The 19,895-nt window shown below is 39.2% G+C and overlaps 1 protein-coding gene across 1 annotated transcript in view; it reads left to right on the forward strand.

Annotated features, from left to right (window-relative positions):
- Positions 1-19,895, forward strand: part of Gnaq (G protein subunit alpha q) — a 230,554-nt gene that overhangs the window by 56,652 nt on the left and 154,007 nt on the right. The window lies entirely within an intron of this gene.

Genomic DNA, 19,895 nt, shown 5'->3' on the forward strand with positions numbered 1-19,895 from the left:
GTTCCCCCAAACTCCTCTACACAGATCTTTGTGTAGCTGTTTTTCTTACAGGAGGAGGAGCAGAACCCCAGGGGAGACACACATTCCCTGACTTCATGCACGTATTTTCTCTTGTTCTTTGCATGCATATACATTCTGATTCCACAGTTCCTGGGTAGAGCCTGGGATTCTCAGTGCCTGGGCAGCTGTCATGTGATGTAGCCTTTGACGTGGTGAGGCTTACACACTTTAGAAAAGACAGAGGACATTGTTGGCATGGTTCCTATCGTGGCGTTCTTGCACATGGTGTCTCCTCCTTTTAGGTTGCTCCCTACACCCTAATGCTGAGTACAGTCTAATCAGTGCTCAGGGCTCGCTTCCTGGTGCAAACACATTGATAGGTTTGGTCATGGTCCCTCTCTCCCATCCAGTAAACCAGTGTCTTTTTTGTTACATAAGTAATTGTTCAAAGATACTCGTATAATAGACATAGAAGGGGCAGCCCAGTGGCCTCAGGTGAGTTGGCCAACTTAAAGAACAAGACTGAGGGAGGTGGATATGTGGGTAAAGGATATGTGGACAAGACAGAGAGGATATGTGGGTAAAGGAAGTAGGAAGCAGAAAAAAGGGCCATAGACCTGAAAGGACTAGGCTTGTTTCTGGGGATGAGTTGGGTATGGCCAAAAGGGTGAATGAGGCTGTAATGTACAAAGTTTTATTTACTGTAATAACTGTTGCAGAGTTTTACTCTGTGGAAGCACTCTTCGTTAAAGCCTTAGTTCTATTTCATCTGCAAAAAGAGGATTTGAGGTAGGCATTCTTATGGTCTGGTGCTGCGGAAACTGTTAGCTGGTTTGTCCTTAGCCATAGAGCCAGGCGCTGCTTTCTGGCTGCTTCTGATTCTGCTGCAAAGCTACATTGTCACCACAAAAGGAAGAACTGCCTCAATGCGGAGAAGCCTAACTTATGTGTTCATCTTTGTTTTACTCCAAAACACTGATTTTCTCAGCAGTCCAGTGGGCCTGGGATACTTGCCTGTATGTTTGTCCTTGAGTCTCCAGTGCTTAGCACTCAATGACCTGTCTTTGATGAGGTTTTCTTTGCCTCAGGTTTGTTTTTGGTAAAGTGTTGCTTTTTGAAGTTTGGACTTTAAGAAAACACATGATTCCTAGGACACCCGGATAAGATGTTGGTTCTGTTTAGTCTTCATTTTGTATTGACATAGTGGTTACTCTGCTGTTTTGGTTGATGGTACAATACTGCCTTAGTTCAGCTAAAAAGCTTCTTTTGTCTTTAGGTAGATTACTAATAAGGATATTTTGTTCACCTTGAAATTCCCAGAACTTTTCTACATCAGACACAAAGATGCTCTGTTTTCTTCATGTTTGTTGCCTCTGTCCTGTCAGCTAGCAGTGGGGTTGTTACTCTTTAGATAGTGATGGTACCACCTCAGAGTTTGGTCTTCCGCTCACACCATTGGCCCCGCCCGTCCCACTAGTACTTTGTTCTGTGACCCTTTGAGGACTGACTCTGTTGTTCTGTGACCCTTTGAGGACTGACTCTGAAGCTCCTTCACTACTGATGGCAGTGAAGCCTGCTAGCGCATTCTGCTTGGCCGGTAAGTGAGGTAAGTGAGTACATGTAGTTAGGGACATGCAGTAATTGCCTAAGCTGTGGGAAACTAGTTAGAGGATATAAACTTGGGCAATTCTCTCGCATTGGTGGTACGCCTCAGTTTCCTCATTTGCAAATGAAGAAGTAGGTTTCTAGTCTTTAGGTGAGGCCTGTAGAGACCCCCTAGATGAAGCCTAAAGTTCACATTCTTAATGAAATTTTGCCATCAATTCTTGGGTCTTATGTTTAATAGGATATAGTAGTCCTATAAGTTTATATTATCTATTTTCCAGTTTTCAGTTTATTAATAGCTTTAGTGAATTGTGAATGGCAGTTTAATTAGATCATCCATGATAATTAGGGCAACTACTTTTTTCCCCAAGAGGATTTTTTCATTCTGGAGTATGCATCTTTCTTCTAACCTAGGTAATTAAACATTTTACAAAGTAAGGAAGTAAGCCTTTTAGAAAAGGCTTACTTATAAGCATTCCCTTATAAGCATTTTGTACCTGCCTTCCTTCCTTCTTTCCTTCTTTCCTTCTTTCCTTCCTTCCTTCCTTCCTTCCTTCCTTCCTTCCTTCCTTCCTTCCTATCTTTTTTTGTAAAAGAGACATGGTTTTTGAAGAAAGCAGCTTTATAGTAACTTTATGCCTATTTTAAGTGCTGAATTTGTGAAGCTGGTAAGTAAATTTTCATTAAAACATTCCTATCTCAGTGTAGGCATGCTGGTCTATGCTTATAATTCCAGCACATGGGAACTGAGTAGGGAGGTTTGCCATGAGTCTACCCATCAACCTAGGTTACATGGTGAGTGTCAGACTAGCTGGGCCTATATAATAAGATTCTGTCTCAAAAATAAGTAAATAAATAGAATGGGCCTCTTCTTTTATGAAGGTGCCAAGTTAATGCTAGTAACAGAAAACCAGCCTTGTTTAATGGCTGGTTTCCAGTAAATACCTCATGAAACCATTTATGTTTGGCTTTGTAGTATTTTTGTGCTTACATTGGAATATGGGTGTGTCGCATATTCTGGGAATTACAATACTTTAAGTAAATAAATAAGGAAGTTGTACTGTGAAAACAGATTCAGAAGGAACCATAAAGCTGACTAATAAATAGACTTTGTTCTTCTGCAAATTCCTTGCTGAGTTCTCCTCTGTGGAAGGCTGAAACACTCTACCCTCTGTGCTAGCAAATTTCACTTGTGTGGAATGGATCTCTTTTCTTTTGCTAGTTACTTAGGTGTGTCCTTTCAGGAGCTGAATAACTGAATGCTTACTAAAATTTTTGGTGCCCTCTCAGGATTAATCCCAGGACCTGCAACATGTCAATTAAGTGCTACCCCCACTGAGCTACAATATGACCTTCTAACCCTTGTTTTAATTTTTATTTTGTGGCAAAGTCTCACAGAGTTGCCCATGCTGGTCTTTCACCCAGTCTTCAGCATAGATAGGCCTCGTACTAACATTCTCATCTCAGCCCCCAAGTTTGAAGACTTATGCCACTTACTGTATTTTGGATCCTGGAAATATTTAAGTGTTCTCGTCACACCTGTCGCCAGTAGGAAGTCCTGTATCTGTAGCGGCTTTGAAGAGACACGTGTCCTCTCCATTGCCAGTTTGCTATGAGTGTTAGCGGTGCTTCAGAGCTATCCTGCTTTGGACAAAGGGAGTCGGTGTCAGAAGAGCAGACAGGTTTCTTCCTGCACGACAATGACTGAGGTTCGAACAGTACCTAGTGGAAGAGGTAGCAATTGAAAGGCTTACATGAAGAACCCATGGAGCTCCAGGGGTAGATTTTAAGTTTTGTATCTAGTGTGTAGGGGTGAGTATAAGATGAGGCACCTTGAATGGCATACGGATGTTTGGGAATGCACAATTTCCTCTTGTCTGTACAACTTCAGGAAGTAGACTGACGGTGGCATTGATGGTGGCTGCTCAAAGTTGATTTTTTTTTTTGTTTTAAAAAAATAGATTTCCTTTTGTGGTGCACCCTGGCCTAGAACTATGTCTCTCACACTTAGTCTTTCTACCTCAGCTGCTCAAGTGCTAGATTACAGCTGTGCACAACCAGGCTGGGGTCAAAACCACATGCTTTAGTATTAGAAAAAGTTTTATGCTCATGCTGTCACATCTTTGGCCAGCATGATGTGTTATGTTTTTTCTTTTGTCAGGTTATAATGAGCTCATGACAGTGGACACTGTAGCTACTCTGCGTTATTGTGTGATTTGTAGCTTGAGTTGAAAATGATCATTTAGGTTTGGTCTAAGAACCAACACCCCTCTCCTCCCCTCGTACTCCCCCCAAAAAGGACAGCCCTTTCCTCTGTCCCTTGTGTTAGAATAGCCTAGGTTTGTGTTGGTTTAAGAGCTTTTGAGGAGAAATGGATTCTCTGATTTCAGATCCCTGCCTTTGAGTTGTTTTTGCACTGTAGCTGTTGACTGCAGCAAGTAGGACTCCTGCGAACCACTCCAGGAGCGTACCTGCTGCCTGCGCTAATCTGCAGTCTCACGGAGGCCTGTGCTTGTGCTGTTGTGAGACAGGAGTTGTTTCTCCATTTCTGTCCATTGATGAGAAGACCCTGGAATTCTGGGGATCACACAATCCACAGTGCATAACAAGCTAGGGAACAATATAATTTCCAAGATTTGTAAACACTGCATAAAATTTAATAAATACTCTTTCAAAACTTGTAAAATATGTAAAACTCTTTATTACTTGTCTCCTTACAATTCAAGCTGTTGGACACATTTTAGTATATTTTTTTCAAGTATTTTTTATTTTTTTAAAGTTTTGTGTGCATGGGTTGGGGGTGGACAAGCCTAATAACCACAGCCAACTTCTTTTCTTTGCCTCTTCCCTTTAATTGAGGTCCTGAGGACTATTAAGGTATTACATTTACTGAATATTTACTTACTTCCTACTTTTTGGTACATTTCATAAGAAGCATAGTGGGAATGTGTTTTTGTTTGTTTTCTTTGATTAGAACATGAGGACTGAGGCTTTAATCTATGTGTATGCTAGCTCGTTTACACTATGCTTAGCCATTTGAAATGGCATCATGGTGCTCATAGAGTCTAGTGACGATTAATCACAATAAATTAAATAAACAACTTGGGACATATTCTGCCATTTTACACATGGCATGTCAATATGATAGTATTTTAGAATACTTAACCATTATTGAGGCTTTTGTAAGTTTTCTCTCATTTTTATCTTTCCACGACTGGGTCTTGGGAAGTCATCAGTACTCTAAACCATATGTCTTCTGACATAAAGGACATGATCTTTAGCTCTGTTACCGTGTCTGCCACACTGCAATGTAAAGTTCCCTGAATGAGGCAGAATTTAGACTTTTTAATTTTTTAGTTAAAATTTTATTTTTATATTAATTACAGTTTGTTTACTTTGTATCCCAGCTGTAGCCCCCTCCTTCCTCCCCTTCCAACCCCACCCTCCCTCTTTCATCTCATCCTCGGATAGGGGAGGTCCTCCTCCCCTTTCTTCTGACCCTTGCTTATCAGTCTCATCAGAACTGGCTGCATTGTCCTCCCGCTGCCATCTTGGATCCCCCGACTTTTTAAATTTTTAACATCAATTTTATTATACAAAGTCATACCTTTTAAATTTGTTAAATTGGGAAAACAGAAGTTAGCCAAATCAAACAAGAGACTTCTCATTTTACCACAAATATATAATTCAAACATTTGACCAGAAATCCTTTCACCCTACCCTTTTCTGTGTATGTATATGTGTACACACACACAAACACACACACACACACACACAATTTTTAGTGTGTTTACACAAGGACTTTGAATCCATACTTTTATATTTAGTGAAGTACAGTAGATACTGTTTTCCATGGCTGCATGGCCTATAGTTTTAACATTTACTGTTCTCAGTTGTTGAATGTTTAGGTTTTAATTTTTAATGTTTTTAATTAACACATATCTTGCAGTCAATATTTTCTAATTGTAAAGTCTCTTAGAGTGGAATTACTAATGCAGAAGTTTGTGGTAGTATTTTATTGTATCATAGCTGTGACTTGGGTTCTCTGAAGAGCACTGTAGATCCCTGCCCTTCCCTCACTGCTATTTAGAATGCCACATTCCTCTTAGATTTCAGAATCCTGAATGTCATGTTTTCATCCACAGCGGTGCTGCGTCCTGTAATCCCAACCATAGGCAATATACAGTGAGATCCTGGCTCCAAAAACTAAAGGCCTTTGCCAGTTTAACAAGTCCATTACTGCTGTGTGATTTGTAAGATAACTGTCTCACTATTAGTGAGGATAATACTTCTGAAATACCCATTAAAATTGTTTTGATTGCATTTTTTTTCTTACTGGCTTAAAAAAATGTTGACACATTTTACAAGATGACTTTGAACTTCTCACTCTCCTGCCTCTGCTTTCTAAGTGCTGGAAGCACAGTTGTGCACCTGACCTAGTTCACAAAGTCCTGAGGAATCACACCCAGACTTTTTGCATGCTAGACAAGCTCTCCTGCCATTGGAGCTTCATCCCAGCCCCTTTCTCCTTTCTAAAAATGTAATTTTAAAACACTCTTCATGTCCGCTCTCCCTCTTCCATTCCTCTATCCCTTCCATTGCTACCAAGTCTTTTTATTCTTTTTAAAATATTGTTGTGTGACTTCAGATGCTTTTCAGATTTCCTCCATGGTGAGAGCAGACATAATGGTAAGTTTATGGCATCTTATTTCTGAGGACTCTGTTACCTTTACAAAATTGCCTAATCAGTCATTGCTGTGGGTGAATGTGAAGTGCCCTCCACAGGTTCATCACATGTTTTAGTTCTTGCTCTCCAGCTGGCACTGCTGTTTGGGAGTTATAGAATCTTTGGGAGGTAGAGCCTTGTTGGAGGAAGTGAGTTCTTGGGGCTGGCCCTACGGTTTTATTGTCCAGCACTGCTTCCTGTCAGCTTTCTGCTTCCTCACTTCACAGACAGTGTGACAGTGGCCTTACACTATATTTGCCACCACAATGGACTGTACCTACTCAAACTGCAAACCAAAATAAACATCCCTCCCTAAATTGCTTCTTGTCAAGAATTTACTTGGTTACAGCAATGAGAAAAGTAATATAGTCTTCTAATTGCCAGTTAAATTTCCTTTGAAAGTTTTTAGTTGGCTTTACTGACTTGCTTTATGGTCACATAATAAGGTATTACCTAAAAGTAGACAAAACCTAAATGATCTCCCGTCCTAACAGTTATGTGCCAGCCTAGGGTCTGTAAGGTGTATGCCACTTCTAGATGGTGTTATTCTTCTGGTGTAGACTTAAGTGATCTGAGGAGCATTGAATTGAATGGTCTTACTCATTTTCATCCTATAACCTGTGTGAAATAAGCATTATGCTTTTGTTCAGTGTACTTTCAAATCTCTTTAATTCTAAGATATACCATCAATAGGGCACTGACAGATCCCAGTTTGACTAGCATTGCCAAGCTTTATACATAGTGCTCTAGCATAATTTTTAGTGTTATTCCCTTTATCCTCTAAAGTTATCTGTTAGGGATAATAAATTATATGGCCAGCCTGATCTTTTAAGTAGAAGGACATTCTAAATGGGAAGTAATACGAACAGAGTTAATTTATTTGATTTGCTTGAAAAAAATGAGTAGAGGACTAAGCTTGCCACATGATCTTACAGCTCTTAATGTAGATAAGAGTTCAGTAACCATGTCTCAAAGTACTTAATATACAACTGAAAGTGTTCTTTTTTGCAGCATCTTTAAAGACTTAGCCATTTTTGTAGGACAGTCTAATTAGTTTAAAATTAGGTTGAAATTAGATTTCTGTAATGATCCCCCTCAAGTGATTCATAGTTTAGGTTATGGGTTTCTGGGGATAAACTGGGAGAGGAAAGAGGGTGGATTTTATTTAGTGTTTTGATTCACTTATGGTTTATATTGTCCCAAACTAGTAACATTACATGAATTTACATTCAGCAGTAGTTTGAGATATCAGTTGTGCCCTTCTAAAGTTTTAGTTAACTTTAGTAACTTGAAAGATGACTAAGCCTTCTTGGGAGGTGTGAAGAAACACGTTTTGTTCTTTGTGATGCAGGGACATACTTTCTGCTCAAACTGAAGGCATATGACTCATTCGTAGCCACTGCCCGCATTAACAGAATTTAAAATTTACTTCTTTCCCAGTGGAGCGTCTGAGGCAAAATCCAATGGTCATTGCTGTAAACATGTGTCAGTATTCACATTTCTAGGACCATCTTCACCATTCCTTTATTGCATTAGGACACATTGGTACAAAAGAACAGTACAAAAGAGGTACGTGACCCCAGGAAGAGGGATCCACTTGATCTCTTCCTTTGTCTTAGGATATCCTGGGCAGGTCCTCACACACAGCCCCTTCTATTCTACCCTCTCCTCCTTTATATAGACAGAGAGTGGGCCTTCCCAGTCCTACCTGCTTTGTCCCAACTGTTCCTTCAGCCACCTTAAGCCTTGTAACAGCAGGTTTCCAAGGAGCTTTTGGCCTTGGCTGAATGTTCAGCTGTACATGCTTAGCAGTGTTTCTCTTCCATAGAAACAGGAGACAAGTTTCTGGCACCATACTAAAGCTTTTGTGTCTTGTAGGTGAATGCACTTATCAAAGCAGCACGTTTCCCGTAAGCCAGGTTTTCCTTTGGCATCCCCTGATGGGCTAAGGCTGCTAACTACTGTTTCAACAAACTTCTACAACAGAGCTGTGATATTTGCTTGTGCCCTCCTCGCTGCTGTGCCACCACAGAGCACAGCCACAATCTGTCTGTCTTCTTAATTCTTGTCCATTTCACTGTACAGTTCAGACTGACATGTTCTGCTTGGACCACAATAGGAACTTTTTTTGGCTTAATTTATTTGTTCTGGGTCCTTCTTGGAAGATTGAACTGCCCATTCATGTCAACCATATCTCCTAGGATGTTAATTAATTATATTCACTTTTATATGTTAAAGCAGAAAAATGGTAGAGGGAAAGGAAATTAATCTAGCAGTAAGCTTATATAGCTAACTAATCTTAAATTTCTAGAAGTTAGTTGTTTGATAACTCCATAGAACCTTTATTACCAAGATGAGTGTTCTAACGTTGATTGTGGTGATTGATATACATACTGCGAATATGCTTTCATTAGGTTGTACACTTAAAATGGGTAAGTTTGTGTGGTATGTGAATTATTTCTCAGTTTTGCTGCTTTTTAAAGAAGTTTATTTTTGTTATAGTGCAGTGCAATTAACAGTGTCTTAATTACCTTAAACATGTACACACACATATCTTGAGACAGGGTAAAGATTTTCTGATTGTCCTTGATTTCTCAGTGCTGCTAAGGAGCAGTAGGTTTTAAAGACTACATGGTCAGGGAATGCTTTCCTGTCTCCATATTGACAGCATATTTTTTTTGGGGGGGGGCAGCTACAATATTTTATCCATTATTCTAGTCAATAGGTGGTCTATTCCCAGGCTTAGAAAGCAGTTGCTGGTGAATGCAGTTGGGAAAACTATGGGTTGATAACAGGATAAGCAAGTTAGCATTCCAATGTCAGTGTTAGGTGACTGCTGTGCACTTGAAGCCCTGCCTCAATTCTGTCTTAGTGTGAGTCTGGGGAGAATGTGGGCAGATAATGTGATTTTACAAATGCTGGGAAGTTGCTTAGCAAGGCCTGGTAATGTGGTATTTTCTGGGTTTTGTTGAAGTATTTTTCATTCAGTTGACTTAATTTTCGTCAACTTTACTGTTGGTTCAAATTGGCATAGTTTGTGTGAATACTGCTTTCCTTAAATGCCTTATATTTTTTTCACCTCCCTCTCTGTGGAGAAAGAGTTCAAGAAAAGGTAGGACATCAGTTGCTTATCTTTTTGCTTGTTTGTTTGTTTTTTTTTTTTTTTTTTTTTTACAATTTTGCTCATACATCCTTTATCATTTAAGGCAAATGTTAGTTAATGTGTTATTAGATCAGTTTGTAAAGGCATCACACTTGAGTATATATTATAAAATTGATTCCGCATATATGGGTCCTATGGCCTTTACTAAGAGCCATACATTATCTTGGTTTATAATGTCTCTGATTAATTCTGAATTTGATTGTAGCTGATTCTGTTGGTCTTGCAGCTGGAGGAGCAGCTCAGTTTGTCTCACTTCTCTTTCACCAGTTGGATGATAGGAAGTCAGTACGTGAAAACTTTCCAAGAACATTAATAAAATGTACTGAGGTGCTTTATTTTATTTTTCTCAAGTAACAAATCTGGCTGTGAAAGAGTCATTTCTTACATGCTGCCTGCTGGCTATCCATTTCTAGGTATGATTATCCTGAGTAACAAGTGTTATCTTTACAGGAAGAAGGCATATTTCCTTATACAGTTTCCTTAAGGATAAGGGAAAGGTACTCATCTGGAGGCTTAGGTTGACCATTGGTATTTCTGAAAACTATGAATGGAGAAAAGCCCTGGTTCTTCATCATTTTGTCTTCTACTGAGACGTAGCTGACACTGGCTTGGATGCTGGAGAATCATGTGGCCATCAGGGAAAACAGTGTAGGATAGAAGTTAAATTAATAAAACAAGTCACAGAATAATTTTAAAAATATCATTTATTTTTGAGATTATCATATAATTACATCGTTTCCCTGTCTCTTACTCCCTTTAAATCTTCTCTCTTTGCTCTTTCAGATTCGTGACCTCTGTTTTTCATTAATTGTTGTTATTTACATGTACATTTCTAAATATATGACTACAACCTATTCAGTTTATATAATATTACTTGCACTTACGTTTTCAGGGTTATTTGATATGAGTAACCAATTGCTATGTTCTTCCCTGGGGAAGACTATTTCTCCCACTCTCAGCATTTCTTGGTTGCCTATAGTTCTTTGTGTAGAGTGAAGGCCTCCTAGGCCCTTTCCATTTTAGTCTGTCTGTTGTTGCCCTTGTTCAGCTTATGTTTGGGTGGTTATATTGGAGCACTTTTCTGTGTGTAGCTTCTAACATTGCTTAAGGTTCACAATCTCACAGCCAACTCCCCTGTCCTCTGGCTCTTAACATCTTTCTGCCCCCTTTTCTTTGATACTTTCTGAGCCTTAGATGCAGGAGTCCTGTTGTAGATTTATCCATATGGACTAGAGGCTTCACAACTCCACGTTTTGATTGGTTGTGATTTTCTGTAATGATCTTCATCTTTTGCAAAGAGAAATTTCTTTGAAAAGAGGTGAGGAGTATGTTTATCTCTGGGTATAAGGACAAATAATTAGAATGTAGTTAGGGTTTATGCTGGTTTAGTAAAGTGGGGTTGTAGGTTTTCTTCTAAGATCAACAACTTCACTAGCACTCAGTCTAGTTTGGTTTCCAGGATCATGTTCTCTCTTACTGAGCGGGTCTTAAGTCTAATTAAAGAGCTGTTGGTTGTGCTGTCAAGGTATTTGTCCACTACTGTCCCGTCGGGGTTACCCTGCCAGGCAGGTTATTATTCATAGGGGCCATAGCTGGCTAAGGTGGTTGTTTGCTTCCCCTCCTTTGGAAGCTTGTGTGGCACCTTCTGGTACCATGAAAACTAGTCATAAGGCAGTTCTTAACTGACTGGGGAAATTGTCTTGAATCAGTTGATGGTAGATGTTTCCCTGTCTCTGGGTAGCACATTTAAATCTACAAGAGGCATGGTTGGATTGCTTTGGAGCAATTCAGAAGTATTTCATGTGCTGTCTCCAGAGTTTAGTGCTGAATACAAAAGGCTGAGTCTAAACATTATTTTTCTTGTATCTTCCTAGAGGAGTAGTTCTTAGCCTTCCTAATGCTGTGACCCTTTAATACAGTTCCTTATGTTGTGGTGACCTCTAACCATAAAATAATTTTTTGTTGCTGCTTCATAACTATAATTTTGCTACTGTTATGAACTATACTGTAAATATATGATATGCAGAATATTTGATATATGACCCCTGTGAAAGGGTTGTTTGCCCTTCAGAGGGGTCACAATCCACAGGTTGAGAACCACTGTTCTAGGAGAAATGAGAACCTATTGGTTCCTAGTAAATCTTTCCACACTTTAGGTACTAGATACTCTGAGATTTACTTGTGGCTCTCTTTGTGCTCCAAAGAATGTTCCCTATTAGCCCAGAATCCTTGCTGGATGGTATTAGTTATTACTAGAAGTATCTTCATGGGTACTCACTTTTGGTCAGCATCATCCTTCACCTTCCAGGAGGGGATGTAAAAACGGGAACAATGCAATGTTTGCTTCCGTCATGTGGCACCCCTACCCCTGGCCCCTGGCCCCTCTTTAGCCCCCTGCAAAGTTTCTGTATTTGTTTGCTTTGGGTTGTTTTCTTTGGTGTTTGTTCATGTGTACCTCTGCACACGTGTGTGGTACAAATGAACTGGGGCTGTGCAGAGAGAGATGTTGGTATCTTTCTCAGCTGCTCCCTGCCTTACTTTTTGATGCAGAAAATGAACCTGGAGCTCATAGTTTGATTATTCTGGCCAGCAAGCAAGCCCCAGGTTATCCCTTTCTCTGCCTTCTCAGCACTGGGGTTGTAGGCACAGAGTTGTGCCTAACTTTTACTCTCAGTGTGGGGACCCAGCAGACCCTCATGCTTGAGCAGCAATCACTTTGCTGGTGAGTCATCTTCTCAGCTCCCTGATTTTGATTACAAGATGGTCTCCCTAGTTTTCCAGGCTGGCCTTGGATTCTCAATCTTCTTGCCTCTGCCTTCCAAGTGCTGGGATTATAGGTCTGTGTTACCATTCCTGTTTAAGATTAATTTTCACTTTAATCTCAAATGGCTGTTATAACATTCATCAATAACTGCTTCATAGTAGTGGATACAGCAAATCTTTTTTTCCATAACATTCTCATTTCCAGATTCTTCTGTAACATCCCTACTGGTCAGTCTCGGAGTACATACAAGTCCTTCTGCAATCATTGAGGTACACACACACACACACACACACCATATTCCATAATCCAAACTCCTGTCTATTTATTGAGACATCCTCATTGCCTTTCTTAATTGGATTGGCTTTTCCATCTTGCATCTTAATAATTCCCCTACCTCAAAAGATAATTATTTTTACGAGCTCAAAGTGATTCATTTCTTTTGGATATTGTAACCTTAAAAGAAGACTACTGTAGTTTTCCGTTTCTTTGAGTTGATATGTGAGTGTATGTTAAATAATAGGTTGAAATTTTCTTATGAGAAAAACATAGCTAGTGGTTTCTAAGGTTGTAAAACAACAATACAGAGAGGGAAGTGATAAAACCTGAAGCTGGAGAGAACCTTTAGTGTTTCTCAGGCCTGTTGCTCACTGTCAGCATCCATAAGCCATGTGGGTCTTTGTTGGGGGACCAAGGGTAGGGTGTCCCTGCTCAGGTGGAAGCTGTGCATGTTGAGGTCCACCTTGGGCCTTGCTCCCTGCTGCAGATAGGCTGCTTGCTTCAGGAAGGGCCACATGAACCTTCTGTGTACAGAGAAGTGCTCACTGAGGGCTGCACATAATTTCCTAGATCACATCTCGCCATTTCCCATCCACTTCATTTTTAAAGATATATATTTATGTGTGACCTAAAAATCTGGATGGAATTCATTCATGTTTTTTATATATGAAAAAAAATTGCTAAATTCTGTGGGCGAATATTTAGTCTGAAGAGCTTTCTTTTCTTAAAATGTACTTATTATTTTGACTTGGTATTTTCATGATCTCTTTATGTATTCCAAATAACATTTGTTTATTTGCTTGTTTTCTTCAAAGAAGGGGGTATGTAGCAATGGTGTCACAGTGTAAGTAAATGTGTATATGTAACCTAGAGACCAAGGTAATTTCTTTAGCTCAGGATATTTATCTCCTAGGAAATGAAACTGTAACCCTGGCCGTGCAGTCACTCTGACTCATCCATTAGCAGAAGGAGCTCAGGCACAGCCATGTCCTTGCTTTTGTTTGAGAATAAAGCACATAAACCACATCCTGTGAGTTCTGGGTATCTTCCTCATCAGTGCTGCAAACCGTACAGGTGTCGAGAAAGCTTTTCCTTGGAGTGAATTCATAGTGTGCAGGCTAAATGCACTCTTTCTCCAAAAGCTCCACTGTAGACGTCTCTAGAGTGCATTATCTTTACCCAGCTAGAATTACAGGTTTCTCTCAATTTGAACCCTTACCCCACATCTCATCTATCTCTACTCTAGAATATTACACATACATCCTCCTGCCATTTTGGTCTAAATTCCCCTATGTGTTGCTTGGATCACTGTAATACCCTACTAGCTTGGCTTCATCACTCATTCTGAACACAGCAAACCATGCCCTTTACCTTTCAAGACTTTCAAAGATGTGTGGTATACTTTTTTATTTTTTGAACTTGTTTCCTGATCCATAACAGTCTATGACTGTGAACCCTGCATCTGCAACCTAGGTCTCTCCCCTTACCTCTCTCCTCCTTCTCACCATAACTGTCTTAGCCACACTGACCCTCTTACCTTCCCTTTAACTTTACAGCTAAGCCCCTTCACACACATATCTCACATCAGCCACCCCACTGCCTGGAATGGTGTTTTCTCACACTGTTGTTTTGGGATCTTGAATATTTAAATATTAGTGTCAGTGTGCCTTTTAAGAAAGTAGTTTCTTCATCTCTAAAAGATGCAGGAACTTTTTTTTTTTTTTAAATAGAGTTTCACTATGTAGCCCTGGCTGGTCTTGAACTCACAGAGATCTGCCTGTCTCTGTCTCCTGAGTGCTGGGATTAAAGCAATGTACTACAATGGCCAACCAGTTTTATCACTTTTAATTGTTAAAAGCATAGTCTGCCGCTATCCAATATTTTCTTGTTTATCTGTCAACCATATATCGTGTGTATTTGTGTATATGGTAGATGCTGTCCTTTGGGCATAGCATGAGCTTTTACCCTCTTAAACAGTACCTGTGATTACCTACAGGCAACCTGCTCAGGAGTGGTGTCATTAGCTTTCTGTCATGGAGGTAGGAAGGGCTCATGCCCTTCTCGAAGGATGTATAGTCAGCATTTAGTGATTTAGACATTACCCATGCTCTTTTTCATACCCATGCTTTCATAAGTAGCCACAATTAAACTCATTGGTTCACCAGACTACCCTTGAATAAAGTGGTTTCTTTGGTCTTTTTCAGGTTCCCTGTCTGGGGAGAATGGACATCTGTTTGTCTCCCAAGGAAAAGTTCACATAGCAAGAAATCTTTGAGTAGTCATGTTGGCTTTGGACTCACTGTCTCTTTCTTTTAGCTTCTGGAGTGTTGAGATTATAGAAGCACACTGCTACACCCAACTCCTGATGTTCTTCTTTGTGAACTAGTGCTTTGTACTATAGAAGTCAGAAAAAAAATTATGTTCACACTCAATAGAATGAAGGATTGATTCGAGCTGTCTGTCTTTAAACATAGTGTTTAACACTAAGATTCTGGGGACCATTACCTCAGTTATTTTAGGGAGTAGAGAGTTTGTGCCGAGGCCAGGCCTAGGGTGAGGTGAGGAAAGTACTTGCTGGATAAAAATTGAGATCACTCCTCATTTGCATTTACAGTACATTGCAGCACAGCACTGTGTGGTCCTGTGTTGTTTTTTTTTATCCTGTATCTTTTTGGACAGTTTTGACTTTTAAAAATACTTTACAATAAAATGTGTTCCAGAATTTTTTGGTACTCTAATCAGCCCTGTATTAGTTTTTTCTCATTTTTTCACTTGATTTTACATTTTAGTTTTTGGTAGTATATATTGGTTTTTATGTAGCAGACATTTTAAACATGGAATCACTTAACTGAAAACTGACAGTGTCCTCTGCCCATATCTGGGATTTATCTTTGTGCAGTTTAATGTACTCAATGGTTATCTGAGGGCTAACAATACTAAGTGGAAAATTTCAGAAAGGAATAATTTATATTTTAAGTTGCGTATTGTTTAGAGTAGCAGGATGTAATCTCACACTTCCACCCTTTCCTTGTGGTGCTAATCGTACCTTTGTCCAATAAAATAAAAGTTCACATAACAAGAAATCTTTGTATAGTCATGTTGGCTTTGGACTCACTGTCTCTCTCTTTTAACTTCTGGAGTGTTGGGATTATAGAAGCACACTGCTGTATGTACAGTACACAGTGTATGCCATCATCTTCCTAGTTACTTACTGCGTAGCTTGCCAGTTATCTGATTGGTGTAGTAAAATCAGTTTCTGTGTTCAAGTAACCTTCATTTAATAATGCCTCCAAAGCAAAAAGAGTAGTGATAGTGGCAGTTCACATATGCCAAATGGAAGCTCTAAAGTGCGTCATTTAAGTGAAAATTCTCATAAGAAAAAAAACTGTGTGTTGATAATAAGAATGCATTTTGCATGCTGGTTTTGCTGTTACACTTCAGGGTGTGAGCTTAGGGTCACAGTCTGTGATAAATGCCAAGCCAGGAGGCAAAAGGCATGTACTCCTTTGTGTACAGCAAGAAGACAATTACATATTGGGGCTTGACAACAGGAGTTGCAAAGATCATGGGAGCTGGAAGTTGGGCTGAACCCAAGAGAAGACTGTGGTGTTTGCATGAGATCTCAGTCCATACACAGACCATAAACTTACCTGTAGTCATAAAGCTGTCAACAAGAGGAACCTGTAGTAGGAAGCATGTTTTTCCTCCTGGCCCCATCCTCCCAGAATGATGATTCATGAGACTCAAAATATATTTACAAATACCCACACCATATAGCTAGCCTCCTCTCTTACTAGCTCATAACTTAAAATAACCCATTTATGCTAATTTACATTCTTCCACATGCCACCACCTCTGCTCAGGTGTGTTTGTCCTCCTCACATCTTTCCATGCAAATCTGGTGCCCCTGGCTCTATCCCAGAATCCTTTCTGCCTACTGAATGTCCCACCTTCTATTCTACACTGTCCTATAGGATGGATATATATATATGGTTTTTTTTTTTTTTTTTGACAGTGTTGCATCCATACAATACACAAGATATTCTCTCTTTGGAAACCGTAGTAGCTAATGGATACATAGTATATACCATTTTCCAGAGTTGCTACTGGATACATAGTATATAGATCATGTCCCAGAGTAGCTAATGGATACATAGTAAATGCCATTTCCAGGAGTAGCTACTGGATACATAGCATGTAGCATGACCCACAGAGAGATTTTTAAAGCTGATTAGGATCTTTAATAGTCTGGAATATTTTATGTTCAGTCCTTTCTTTAGAATCCATCATTATATAAATGTCAGTGATGGAAGTGTCATTGGCTAAGTTTACCAGGAAGAAAATAAAGGAACAGAATAAACTTGCCTATGAGAAGATTCAGTATATTTCATATATTCAGTTAATTAATTTATTTTTGACACATGGTCTCATATATCTTCAAACTTAAGTAGTTAAGGATAACTTTGATCTTCTGATTCTCCTAATTCTGCTTCTCAAATTCTGGGATTATAGTGTACCCATAGTATAAGCATGGGTTACCATGCTTGTTTTATGTGGCCCTGAGGATCAAATCACCGTAGATGATAGGTGAACACTTTACCAACCGAGCACATTCCCAACCTCTGGCCTATGTACTGTATCACTCAACACGTACAGGCAGAGAAGGGGGCATGCAGCAGCTTTGTACTCATTGCCTCGGGACACCAGTCTGGTTGGAAGTAATTTTGTGCCAATGTGACTTCAAGATGTAGAATGAATTTTGGGAGAAAATTGTTGAGATATTAAGTATGCTACACATTATACATTAATATAAAGAGGTAAGTATAAAGTATAAATCTTTTATAAATGCTAGAATAATGTACATGTTTGAGGCTTTTAGTAACACAAACAAATGAAAGAAATCAGAGAAAGTAGATGGGTAAACAATGAAATTATACTTTTATACACCAGTTTTTAAATCAGTAACTAAAAAGAAAATATCAAATTGGGGAAATGCTTGTACCCAAGCACTAATTTCACCTTAAAAACAAAACTCTTCAATGAAAGAAAAGAACAACAACTCCTCCAATAACATTTTAAGTAAAGATAAGTTCAGAGAATCTAGACATGAAAAGTTTGGAACATGTTTTTCTTATAAGGCATATAAAAATTAAAATAAGATTTATTTATTTTTAAAATTTAGGTATCTAAAAGTGTGGTGCTGGAGGTGGGTCAGCACCATCCCAGAGGGTGCCTTCTTGTACTTATCTGCATTGCCCCTCCAATGAAGTAGAGTTAGCTATAGCTGTCTTCAGGAGTGCGCTCCAGTTATTCTTCATACAAGTCAAAAAGTTGGAAATACTCAGAATGCCTTGTGCCAGGGTGTTGCACATCCTTATGAAATTTAATTATGAAAGTATTAATAATTTTCAAAAAACCTTATAATTGGAATACTCATAGAATACTTACCACAGATGGCAAATAAAAACAGTACGGTATTGGTCAAGACCAGAAAAAACAAAAATCCCCCATTTACCTAGAAAAAGAAACTGGAAAGCAATATTAAAAATGTTCTATTTTTAGAAGCATTTTTAGGGTATTTATAACTTTGATAAGTAGGAGGATAGTTCAGTCAGTAAGGGTGTATGATGGGAAGTGTTTCACAGAGAGATCATGATAGGGTCTAGTCTGTCTTCTTTCTGATTAAATGTTAACTAGCAGATTCTTTGCATGAGTCACTTCCCTCCTTGGTAAAACCAGTGAGTTCTTGCCTTGAAATTTTTCTCTGAAGTAATACCTATAGACTTCTAGGGAGGGAAGGTGGGAAGGTGGACAGATGGGCATGAAGAACACCTCAAAGAGCTTTACCATGAAGAGTAACATAAAATTTCTGTTCTCCAAACAATAACTAGTTTTTTAAATTAAAAATTAGATATAGCTCATCCATTATTTAAAAGTATACCCATTCATGGTTTTAAAAATATATTTAGAAGGTCATGGGATATACCAATGCTAGTTTTATTGTTTGTTGGTTTTTATTTTTTTGAGACAGACTTGCTGCAGCCCAGGCTGGCCTAGAACTCATTTTGTATAGTAGATCATTCTTGAAGTCTTGGGTGTTGTAGCCTTTGCTTCCCAGGCACACTGGGTTACAAGCACCTGCAGCCATGCCTGGATTTTGATGTTGTTGTTCTTTTTTTTTTTTTAATGCATAAAAGTTTACCATGGGCACACTCAGAAAGAGTGTTGTATCTGAGAGACAGGCCAGTGAGTAGTGTTTACCTTACAGACATGAAGATCTGAGTCTGATCTCCAGAGCCACATTAGAGCCAGTCAGTTGTGGTCCTGTGTGCTTGTCATCCCAATATTAGTTCTTTGAACATGCTCATCCCTGGGCATGCTGGCCAGCCACATTCCCATACTTGGCAAATTCCAGCCCAAGAGACTTCGTCTTTAAAAAAGTGGACTCCTAAGGAACACTGCCCAGTGTTGCCCATTGGCCTACATATACATGTGTAGACATGCCTGAAGTGTCTCTCTGTTTGTCTCTGTCTCTCTCTCTCACACACACACACACACTCACTCCTGAGGACATATAAACTCTTTGATGAGCCTTTCAGTGGCTATCAGATAACTTTCTGTGAGGCTTTTAACTTCTTTTCGAAACTTAGGACCACATAATTTCCAAAATAGTTCCAGTAAATAGCTGAAATTTAAATGCATTTTGTCTGTCTTTTTCTTGAAAATACTTAACTGTGTTAGCTATTACTAAACTTCTGGTCCATTTAGTTTTTACTTATGATTGGTTGATAATCAAATTCAGTTTTTTTCTGCTATATTAAAACAAAACAAAACAAAACAAAACTGTCTAGTATCTTCTATCAGACTATATTGGGATAAATGATTAAATATACTTAGGTATTGGAGGGCAGTTTTGTGAAGAATAGAAATGAGTGACTTTGGTGTCAGAGCTGCCCAGTTTCAAATGCAGGTTCCCTGTGTGAGTGGAGTAGAACACAGCCGGGAGAATAGGTACTGAAAAGCACTTTACCTGGAGTATGGACAACACACGGATTACATTTGGCTTAGAGTTTGACCACATTTACCTCATGGCTTACAATTAGTTCTTTGCAGGTTGTGGGTGGTTGGTGTCCTCCTTGCTAAAAATTCATCCTTGAAGTATCTGGTTCTACTTTACCCAAGGTTATATGGAAGAAGCTTATGTTCGGCTTGCTGGGCCTGAGATTTCATGCTTTATATTCCTGCCTTAACCCAGTGGATCTGAAACAAGTTGCCCAGCCTGTAACACTGCTTCATGAGCCTTGCATTTTGTTTTTTTCCTTCATCTGGGAGCCAGCCAACCAGGAGGGTGGAGTCGGGGC

Source organism: Meriones unguiculatus, chromosome 1, assembly GCF_030254825.1.
Source record: "Meriones unguiculatus strain TT.TT164.6M chromosome 1, Bangor_MerUng_6.1, whole genome shotgun sequence".
In the NCBI taxonomy this organism is placed as follows: domain Eukaryota; kingdom Metazoa; phylum Chordata; class Mammalia; order Rodentia; family Muridae; genus Meriones; species Meriones unguiculatus.